General features: G+C 39.6%; 1 pseudogene; it reads left to right on the plus strand.

The window, feature by feature from the left end:
- Positions 1-3,750: 3,750 nt before the first annotated feature.
- On the plus strand, positions 3,751-11,608 carry LOC109638647 (organic cation/carnitine transporter 2-like; annotated as a pseudogene).
- The last annotated feature ends 539 nt before the right edge of the window (positions 11,609-12,147 follow it).

Consider the following 12,147-nt stretch of genomic DNA (forward strand, 5'->3'; position numbering starts at 1 on the left):
ACCCAAAAGTTTATGTTTCCTCTTTTATTAGTGATTCGTTTTTTTCAGCATTTCACCACATGCAACAGTAATGGGGACATTTTCGCTAATCATATCTCTTCATCAACTGAAAATGCACAGTGGTACAACTTCTCTAACATCCATAGCCTCCCAGGCACTGGTTGCTAAGTAACAGAAGGAGAGATGTATTGAGACAGAATAGTCAATCAATTCTCCTTCGAGGTGTGTGTGCGTGTGTCTGTCTGTGTGTGTGTTGCACAGCCATATTGTTTCTGCGGTTGAGTTTGCTGGCTTGGAGTATATCTATGTTTTTAAAGCTATATGGAGGGAATAGAAGTATAAAATATTCTTTTAGATTATGGTTTAAATGGACACCACTTCCAGGACAGTTCCCCAGCTCCCCCTGAGAACAATATCATCTTCAAGCATTTTATATCCAAAGGTCACAGGTCACCTGATGCCTCCTCGAGGGATTATCTGCTTTTCATCACATCATTCAATGCATTTAAAGGCTTATAAGGGGAAACTCTTATCTTCCCCTTACAGAGGCAATGCAACAGATTATAAATCAGTAGGGCCACTGGAAAACCTCACACTGCCTGTACCCAAAAGGGATGCATCGGACTTCATTTGCTTGGCCTGGGTCGACAGCAGGGCCGCAAAGAAAAGAAAGAAAAAACAACAGCATTCCTGACCTCTGTGTCCATAGACTTTGTTTTTCCTGAACCCAACAGTTTCCTTTTTGTTGGATTAGCCAATTGTATAATTTATGATGGGTTTGGATATGAACTGTTCATTCAAATGGGTTTCTGGTTATTTCTTGATGAGCATAATGTGGTGGGGGTTGTGAAGGTTTAAGAACTGATGTGCAGATTCATAAATTAAATTTAGATTTTGAGCTATTTTCTTTTGTTCGCATGTAACAGTTTAAGACCATGTGAGGGTCACAGTCAAAACACGTCTCTCAACTTCTTCTTGAAAAGATTTGAGATTTTTGCTCTGAAAGCATCAACAACATCTACCATGATCCTACCATGTTTAAGAAATTGACCTTAACCCAAATAGAGGCATTCACAAGACAAAAAGAAATGTACAGATTTACTGTGAACCATCTTCTCCTTGTCTGTTTCCCTCAGGTCTCCTCAGCGCAGCAAGAGAAATATGCTAGTTTCATACCTCTCATCGATTTTGCCCTCGAACAAAGACAGACATAGAGAGATGGAGGCAGGGGAGTGCAGGAGAGGAGGAGTGAGAGAAATGAGAGATAGATGAAGAGCACTTGGCCACAGTGGTAAATCTTCTTGTTTTATCAAATGCGCAGCTACATAGATTCTGTTTGGTAATTATTGACAAGTGGAGGAGGAGATACAAAGATGTGAATTTAATATCTGGATAATTTAAAAGGCTCTGTGTGTGTGTTTACCTCAGAGAAGAGGGAAAACACTCATCAAGCCAGCTTTGAGCTCCAAATGGAGAAAAAGCGATGTTTACACTGCAAATGAGTGTGAGACAGAGCAACAGAGCGAGAGACGGAAACAGAGAGCAACAGGGAAGGAGAGAAAAAGAGAGAGAGAGAGAGAGTTGGGCTGGTGTTAAGGTGATTAGTCTGGTGGGTTGGCGATAGAGAGAGTTGATCAATAACCTATCGATCTCCCATTGCGAGTGTCAGGGGGGTAGTGGGAAAGAGAGGGAGGGCGAGAGAAAGGATAGGGAGGGAGTCGGTCCTGGCTTGACTTTTAAAAATCCTTTACTCTGCAGATGACAAATAACCCATTAGTTTGCAGGAGAGCTGGAAAATCTGGAAATCCTTTCTACGGCACACACACACATAAATATACACACACACACACCTTTGCATTTACTTAACATGGCACATAATTTCTCAATTTCAAATATGCGTGCTACGATTTTTCACAAATGGATGCATGCAAAAGGAAAATCATTTCTGTAAGTAGTGTGGAGGAACTATCGAGCTCAATGCAGTGAAGTTACTTAGCAGACCATTACTTCAAAGAATTCCTCTAGGCTGAAATATTCACTGAAGCAAGTCACACTCGATACTCACCCTGAAGCCTTTTAAAATGTTCTGTAATAAGTCTATTAGAAATAGGTGACAAATCTAAAGATGAACAATAGCAGAAAAAGAATAGAAAGATCAAAGTCTTCCACCTGGATCTTTTTTATAATGTAGTTAACACAATGCATCCGACATCGTGTGAGTCATCGTGCATATTCTTCTTTTGGAGCATTAAATAGCTAATTTATATTGTGAAAATGCTGAGATGATGGCAGTAGACGAACAATAGCAGAAAAACAAAAGAAAGATCAAAGCCTTCCGCATAGATCTTTTATACAAAATAGTAAACACAGTGTGTGTGTGTGTGTGTGTGTGTGTGTGTGTGATCAGTGCACACTCTCCATTTGGAGCATTAAATAGCAAATTTATATATAGTTTATAGTGAAAATACTAAGATGATGCAAACAGTCCCTCAGGTCTCCTCGCAACCAATGCTAAAGTACAGTCTGAAAAATGAATAGTGCAAGAAACCTTTTTTTTAAATTGCTATAATAAAACCAGTTGATTGCAGTGTGTGTGTGTGTGTGTGTGTTTGTGTGTGTACAGTATATTTTTGTGTCACCTGAAAAGAGGTCATGATGTGACAAGGTTTGTCGCTCCCTGGTGTAATCCGCCCCAACACACTATGGGGTCAGAGTTGAGGGGTGAGAGGGGAAGGGTCACTTCCTCTTTGAAAATACCACAGTGCGACAGAGGAGAAGACGGTTATTGAACAAGCCATCATTTTTATTGTCAGCTCACATACACTGGAAGTTTTTCACAACAGCAGGTGGGGTCAAAGCATCTGGAGTAGATTCCGGAGGATCTGGTGCAGGTGCATGATGTGTACGTGTTGAAATAAAAAGCACTTCTCCTGTGAATCACAGCCGGACTACCCTCCCTGTTTGCAGGGGTTTGATGACAAAGAGTGATGGATTCCCCCTCACGTCAGGGACTCTGCTCTCTATCAGTTATTATTAACATTATGAATACTGCTGACTCAAGGACTCATTTGGAAAAATGAACGGGGATTTTGATATTTGAGTCAAGTCCTGTGTAAGAATGGTTGATGGGCGAAACACAGCCTCTTTGTCCAGTGCATGCTCAGCTCTCCCATCCTTCATCCTGCTTCCATTTCCTCATTTTCCTCTCGTTTCTCCTCCTCCACCCGCCCGTCTCCTTCCTATGTCCTTGTCTCCTATATGTGCCACTGCTCCCCCTCTATGCCTCCATCCATACCTGCTCCGAGAGCCCTGCCCCCACACATAACATCCCCGCTGCCACGCAGTCTCTCAAATTAATGTAGAGTTATTGACAAGTGATGGGCCTGCGAGGCATAGATCATCAGGAGGGAGGGGAGAAGCGATCTGAGATGAGGCCAGGCCCAACTGTACCTCATGAGTGGAGAGGTTTTCCCAATTGTTACTCAGAAGATTACATAGTCATCTAAGTGCCAGAGTTATAGACTTAATCTCAAAAGCCTTCATTAGTGAAGTTAGCACCACTTCACTCTTGTGATTCAGAAAGCATTAGAGGTTGAGGCGAGATGGGGAGAATATGTGAAGACTTAAGGTTCCGCACACAGACCCAACTTTAAAATAATTTCCAGGTTTCCACATTATCCTATGCAAACGATATAAGGTGCTGCTAACAATGTGCAAAGGGGCCAGTTGATCAATATGCCAATTACATAGATGAGGGTATGGAAAGGGCAAATGATAGTGCTTTTACTGTCTTCTAGCAGGAGCTGACCCCCCCTGACCCCATTTGATGACCCCGAGGCCAAAGGTCACCTCTCTGTGGGTCAGAGGGCATTGCCATGCACAGACCCGAGGGGTGTTGCTATGGTTACCACTCTGGCCGAAGGATCACAAGGTGTGACGTTCAGGAGACGAGGGGGCACTGCGGATGGACAGAGCTGTGTGATGTAGGTGTGATGTGATGTTACTCAACTTGTTTAAGCTGCATCCCAGAAATGAATATATTTAACATGATAAGCTGATTTATCTTATGTGTGAAATAAATAGAAGAAATACACTTTAATACCATTTTGTGTTAGTTTTCATTGACTTTTTTCTCTTTTTTATGATACTTTCAGAGGCAAATGTAATTTTCAATATTCATCTGGAAGTTGTTCCCAAACTTTTTTCCTTGCTACACCTTCCCAATATTATAACTTCTTTCTCTGGCCCCATGTCAAATTTCAGATGTCTTTAAATTGTTAGCCAATCAACCATTTCCCCTTTAAACATCTCTCATGATTTTTTATAAATTAGTGTTTGAAGTAGAGGAAAACTTATCCAATTTATCATACTACTGAATTACATTTCTTTTTACTGAATTATTATTTTAGTAGAACTTTTTTTCTTCTTTTCTCTTTAAATAGCCTGTCAGAAACTTCAGTAACATTTAAAAATGTTGTTCCTCTGCAGAGTAAAAAAGTTTACTGGTGATATTTTTGCACTTTTATTTAAGCAGTTTTGTGAGCGGACCTTTTCTATATTTATGTTGTGGTAATGGTAACTTCAGAATACTGCTCCACTACTGCTTTAATATAAAAATATAACACACATTATGTTGCACCATCTTTTGGTTGTTCTAACTACAGTTTTTAATTGTTAATCTGTGTTCGCTGGCAGGCTGTTTACTCAATGATTTTCCCTCTATGTTCTGTTTGAATATCATTAATAGCATGAACAAACAGCCCCTCCCATGTATACATACTCAAGCTATCCCATGTATAAGTACAGACCTGGTGGAACCTGTTTAGAGTTTAAATATCTGAACAATTCAGCTGATATATCACCAGTGGCAGTGTATTATTTATCAGTCATTGATGGAGGTTTAACAAATTCAGTCGTCATCATTTGATGGAAATTGATATCTTATTTTATGGGACTGGAAGGAGCCTTTTATGTATACATACTTATATTTACAGCAAAACATTTTGAGTTTCTATGACAACTGAAGACTGCCACAAGTTATTTTTCATGTTTGGAAGGGGAGGGGGAGGGGAGGGGTATTCATCTGCAACATGAAACTTCACCACTAGATGTCACTAAATTCTACACACTGAACCTTTAACCTAAACCTAAACCTCACCTAACCTAACCTTAACCTTAACTATAACAACCTTAACCTAAACATATTAACCTAACCTTAACTTAAAGTGAACCCAAAAACTTGTTGATTCACATTATGGGGACCCATGATAAGTCCCTATAATGTGACCGTGTAAACAGATTTAGGTCCCCACAACAGGAGTAATACCTGGACCACACGCACACACACACACACACACACACACAGGTAATGATGTGAGAGCCACTGTTTGGAGGATGTCACTGAGACTGCTAACACTATCATTGTCATAATGTGATACAGTAACAACATAATGCCACACACTGAGGACTGCACTCCACTGACACATTTGTCACAGTCCAGTTCACTGGCTTTATAGGGTATTTGATTGCACTATGCAACATATAAGCTAAAGGGAAAATATTTTACAACAATAACCTTTTAATTATTTCCATGTTGGAAGATCGGAGCATTAAAAACACATGTCCCTGAATGCACGTTAACCTGCAGCAGGACACGTTGACAGTGAAGGATTTAAAAGCAACTTTTGGTAACTTGTTGTTTGTGCTTTGACAGGAGAGAGTTGGGAGTTTGGATGTGAGTTATACAGGGAGTGGTGGAGGTATCTGTGTTGAATAAATCAAGAACAGCCAGTTCAGTGAGCTTGAGATTCCTGTAGAAAGGGAGATGGGTTGAATTTCACCTCACCTACCTCTGGGTAGATTTACCTGAGCAACAAAAATGGGCGACTTCGACTAGACAAGACGAGAAATGGAAGTTTCTTACCCGTTGCGCATTGAGTGTGTGTTTATGTGTTTTCTTTCTACAATTAGTACTGGAGAACATCACCATTCTGAGTGTGTGATCTGCCTTTTGTGTAGAAAAAAAATTAAATTTTAAGGGCAATTCTAACATTTGCAGATTGAGTCTAATTATGAATCAGATGATTGAAACTTTTATTTGTATGGTTTTCTGAAGGCTTGTGGTTATAGCTGAACCTTTCTATAGTTTTTTTATGGTTTGTTAGTTTTTTACTTTGTTATTTTTGGATTAGATTAGTTGAATATGTATTCTGTGGTTGGATTTCTATGATATTTGTCTTGCAGTAATCTGAATTAAACATGTCCTATCTCCTGTTGATTTGAAGTGGGAACTGGTGTGTGACAATGCATGGAAGGTCCCTTTTTCCACATCTCTATATTTTGTTGGAGCCCTGTTTGGATCCTTTATTAGTGGCCACCTCTCAGACCGGTAAGTCCTTTAAATAACTAAACAACTCCACACCTTCCTTGGGTCCTGAGTAAATACATCCTGTAGTGCGAATGTATGTGGGATCAGTCTTCTAGGTTATTGCTGGATTTGTTTGCTCTGCTCCAATAGTGTCTGGGTGACGGCATAAAAAATGTCATTGCAGATGAGCTTCTTAAAGCCCTGATATGTGCATGTGGTAGATTTGGGTGCTGCACTGCCCTCAGAGTGTCATTCTGACATTTTTCTGCAAGTCAAGTTACATTAACAAAAGCAATGTTTAAAGCTCTTTCTGGAACTTCACAGTTGACACTGCACTTTTGTAGTTTCTCAGCAATGTACCGGCAATTAGGTATTAGGAAGAGCTGTCAAAAAAGTCCAAATACACAGAGACAGAGATTACTCACTCAGTAGATAGATTATAGGACCACATAGAAGCAGGGGAGGCCAAAGTTACACAGTTACAGCCAACCAAACAATCAGTGAGTGGGTTTCTGAGAATCTGAATGCCTAGACCGTCTATACAAGACCAGCTATATTCATCCTGCCCACTCACAAAATCATACGTTCAAGTTCGATACTGTGTAACCATGTTGTTTGTCATGAATCTTGTGCATTGTGTTACAGGTGTGGCAGAAAGCCAGTGTTTTTTTTCACCTTGGTCTTAACCACAATCACTACCTTGATCCAGGCCGCCTCTGTCAGCTGGGTCATGTTCTGTATCTTCAACTGTCTGAAAGGATTTGGCATGATGTCATGAATTACATCACGTCGCTTGTACTGGGTACATGCACTTCCACTGGTCTCAAAATCTTCCTGTGACAAAACTTTTAGCAATGTGGCAGTGTAAGATCTTTGCGCTAACTTTAGACATGTTGTAGAAAGTTATTGCACTTTGCTGTTCATAGTAGAGCTTCACATACAAACACCATATCGCTACAGACAGCTTTACCAATTTTCCATGCTCCCATTAAAATACCTACCAAGAGGATTAAGTGAGATGGTTTTTTTGTGACTTTTTGGAATCGACCCTGTTGTTTTCTGTCATTAACGCCATGCTCTTGATCCTCTTCTTGGTCAGGGTCTGAGATTCTGAGTCAGTCTGCCAGGGTGAGCTAGACTTTTCTGAGCCACAGTCTGGGTTTTGGCATCGGTTATGCCTTGCTGCCGCTCTTTGCCCACTTCATACGAGGCTGGAGGTTGCTTCTGGTTGCTTCCCCCATTCCCTGCCTCCTGCTTGTTCCGACATGGTGGTAAGTCTTAGTGAACGTTGGCGGATGAATATATACGATTCCATGGAAGGATCACTGAGTCGGTCCTCCAAGAGGCAAAATCACAGACAGACTCAAGTGACTACGAAGAGATACAGGACAATATCAAAAACACAAGGAAACACAAAGAGATACATAATCACTTCTGATTTCATTTCTGAAATTGGGGAGCAGGTGCTTTACAAAACAAAACTCTTTTGCTGGCTAAGCTTACAAATAAGCTTCAGCAAATATCTGTGTTTATGCAATGACAAGCCATTTTGAAAGTGGATTTCAGTCAGTGTGCATGCTGTTCACATTCACATGTTCAGTTTCCAGACTGTATGAAATAATCATATTTTGTGCTGAATGCAAGTATCTCCTTGGAGATTTTAAGATTTAAGATCAACTGTTACTAGTGTGCTGTGCAACGTCATATTAAAAGTCAAGTTTTTTACATGTTCAGTGAACTTCTTTTTGTCTCTCCACTCAGGCTGATTCCTGAGTCTCCACGTTGGCTTTTGCAGAAAGGTCGGGTGGAGGAGGCTGAACTCGTCATACGCAATGCTGCAAAAAGGAACCGAGTCCCTGTCCCTGAGGTCTTGTTCAAGGCTGGAGAGTGCTTAGAGCTAATGGTGCTTATTTACCTCTACATATGTGAAAGTCATTATGTTTTAGTACAATCCAAACCTGTAATCAGGCTGTACCTTTCCTGTACTTATTAAGTAGACATTGCACTGTGCACAACATGATTGTTCTGTTTACTTTTCTGCACTGTATGTCTGCATCAGCAACCTAAAGATGAAGCCCAGCAGACATTCACATATATGGACCTGATACGCACCCGTAACATGAGGAATATTACAATTCTAGGTGTTTTCATATGGTAATATAAACTTTCTTCATTCCAAGTCTCTGTACTATACATGTATGATACAAAAGTTGTAACACTACAAATTGACAGTGTTTTTATTATTATTTACTTAAGACACAGTGCTTATAATTTGATCTTTAGAAAGAATGTCTCTGGACAGTTACCTCCACCAAGGTAAGATAAAAGATAAGTTCAAAAACATTTTGTGAGTTGATATAGTGAAATTTAATTTTATATTAAATTTATAAAAACGGCTTGATATACTGCTTTGGTAATCAGTTTTTACAGATGTGAAAAGAAATTCAATTTCAAAGTCAAATTATTTAAACTGTTGCAAAAATCCAGTACACTGGATTTTGGCTGGGACAAGTATCTTTTGAGCATTGTTAAAAGTGTTAAAAGTGTTAAAAGTGTTAATAGTGTGAAATTATTATTGTTGTTACTAAAACATTCTGCATCATCTTAAATCCACCCTGATTTTGTATTTCTGCAGGATATCTGTCACCATGGTCTTTTATGGCCTCGCTCTCAATATTAGTAACCTGAATGGAAACATCTACCTCAACTGCTTCATCTCTGGGGCCATCGACATTGTGATGTACATAGCTACATGGCTGCTGGTGAACCGGGCGCCAAGACCCATTCTCCACTTCTCCTCAATGATGTTTTGTGGCATCATGCTTCTGATCATCAAGCTGGTTCCTGAGGGTCTTTACTGTATACACACTCAGTGCAACACTGATTCAATCTGGGCTCTTTTCTTTATGTTTTTCTTTTTTTATCCTCAGACATGCATGTCATATTTCAGGTGTTGGGCTTGCTGGGTCGGATGGGCGTGTCTGCTGCTTACAGCTTAATATTCGTGTTCTTCACTGAGCTGATCCCCACTGTTCTCAGGAACATGGGATTAGGGGTCAACTCCACGGGTGCACGATTAGGCACCATCCTTTGTCCGTATGTGATTTACTTAGGTAAGTGTTTCTGGTTCTTTATGATTTTTGCAGCTGCAGTTGTGCAGTGTTTAAACCAAAGTACCATGAGAGAGAGAAAGATTGAAATACACATGAGTGAACAGGAAATTCCAATTAAACCGTAAAAAATATAGATAAATAATAATAAATGCAGACCATTTGTATACAAAAACATAGATGGAGTAAGAGCAACTGCAAATTTACTTCATCTAAAAATGCCAAGTCAGGAATTTAATTTTGATATGTGACACTGCAGAATATAGATACACACATACAGTATATATTCTCACAAGAAACATTATGATTTTGGTATCCTCTTTGCCTCTGCGGCATGTAATTCTTAAGATTATATTTATCACATTTAACACTCGACAGTCATGAGATATTGTCAGGTAGGGCAAAGGGTTATCTTTTCTGTCACAGTCTTTTCTGGCCTGACATATTATCCATAGTTGTTTCATATTGTGCATTGTCATTTTGCTTTCTGTGTTGAATTTGCTATCCTGAGTTTTAATTACATTGTTAGCATCAGAGCACCGTTCTCTTTCTGTATCATCCCCAAAAGAATCAGATTCATGGGTTTCTTTAACATGTCGCAGATATTTAGACAGGAAGAAACCCCGATTAAACTAATCCCATTAAAGATCGCTCTGTTCTAATGCACCAGTTAATAATGTTTATTACATCAATGTTTAACAAGTTAAAATGTCAGCAGTGGTAAGGGGCTATGAATGCAACCCATTGAAATGAACAGATCAATGACAAAGAGTGCTTGATGTTCTGATTGCAGGTGTTTACAGCAAGATCCTCCCATACTTGATTTTTGGCATCTTAAGCATCATGGCTGCTGTTTTTAGCATAATGCTGCCAGACACCAGAAACAGCAAACTTCTCGACCTCATCAGCCAGGCCCAACCCATCAGAAGGTATGTGTGAAATATGACTAGCAGAAATAATTATCGATATTCTTTAAACCGTAATTTTGTGAAAGTAAAACAATAACATCTTGTCGCCTAAATTGGACATTGCAGACCTCATTGCGTGAAGAGCAGGTCTGCAGCAGCATTTTAAGTCTGCATTTTAAGGGTGCAGAAATGTTTTAGATTAAACTGAATAATAGCGTACTCACCACATCTTGTTTCTGATTCTTCTGCCTCTCTTTCTCTCGTTTTCTTAAAGCTGCCACTGCTGCTGTCCAAAGAAAACAGATCCAGCCCAGGCAAACAAGGCTGTAAAAGAAATGGGCAACAGTGCCACCTGCTGAAGGAGAATCACAAAGCAAGAGTCGAGTGATGTCAAAACAAGAAGACCTCTCAATCCTACACATTAGTTCTTTTAGTAGAAATATATACATATACATATATATATTTATACAGCTTTACAGTACAGTTTTTGCCATTCACATTTTCTCTATTACACATCACTCACACACGTCAGCAAAGTCATCAGGGATAATTTGGGGTTCAGTCACTTACACAAAGACATTTCAGCATGCAGAAAGTGGTACACTGGGATTGAACTGCCACATTTCTGGTCAAAGCACAGCCTGCTCTATATCTCCTGAGACACAGCCCACCCATCTTCTGCTTCTGTTGTGTAAAAGTATCATCCAACCCATCCTACTTTGCTGTTCCATCTGTTTTCTTTAACATGCACAAGTCTTCCCACACCCAACTTCTATTATTTCAACTGTGAGGCCATCACTGGCATCAGGAGCACAGGACAACACTCAACCACTCAACTGCCACTTTAACATAATATTATCAGGTCATAGGTTCAGGTCGATAAGATGTAACAGGTCAAAAGCCTTGTATGTGCAGCTGTAGCAGCACTGAGTAAGATGTCGCATCTTTGTTTCATGTTTCTGAGATATCCCTGGTTGTTATAGTTGTTAATGTTATTAATTATGTGTAATGTCTGCGGTGTTGCTGTAGCATTTGGTCCATGGGAAGTGATACTGAATTTCCCATCAAAAATCAACCCTGTAAAAATACAGTTTCTTGGGTGAAACATTCCATTTCCAAATACCACAGAACAAGCTGAATCATTAGATTTTTTTGCCATCTTGCTAAGATTTGTAACTGTTATGTACATGGAGAGGTAACTGGGTTGATTTACCCTTGGGTACTACTAAAGAAACATTAAAGATCCTGTTTTACAACCCTGTTGTCCTTGCTTATAGATGGCCCCTGTGTCCATGTGATTTTGCAATTAATTTATTAATTTATATTCTATATAAAACGCATATTATAAGACGCATATTCTTTAAAAAAGTGTTGAATAATAAAAAATACCACAAACTAATGGACACACCAAAAAACTCAAGACAGCTATGAGGATAGCAGCAGTATTGGTGCCATATACGTTTAGCCTCTGACATATCATATGCTCTCTCCCTGATGGGAACCTAATTCATAAACCCCGCCACATGTAGGTTTACAGATATGTGCATTTATTAGGTACACCTGACTAAAACTAATGCAGCCTAATAAAAGTCCTGTAACACAAGGCTGCAGTTTGTTTCACTGAATCGTACTTTTGTATGATACTGACTGTTCTTTCTATTATTTTGTCCACTCAAGTAAATGAGGCTCTGTCGCACACTTACAGTTCAGCAGCACCAAAAACTGCACCCTCCGACATGATCATAAAGCTGGATCAACAGCT

Source organism: Paralichthys olivaceus, chromosome 16 (assembly GCF_024713975.1).
Source record: "Paralichthys olivaceus isolate ysfri-2021 chromosome 16, ASM2471397v2, whole genome shotgun sequence".
NCBI lineage: Eukaryota > Metazoa > Chordata > Actinopteri > Pleuronectiformes > Paralichthyidae > Paralichthys > Paralichthys olivaceus.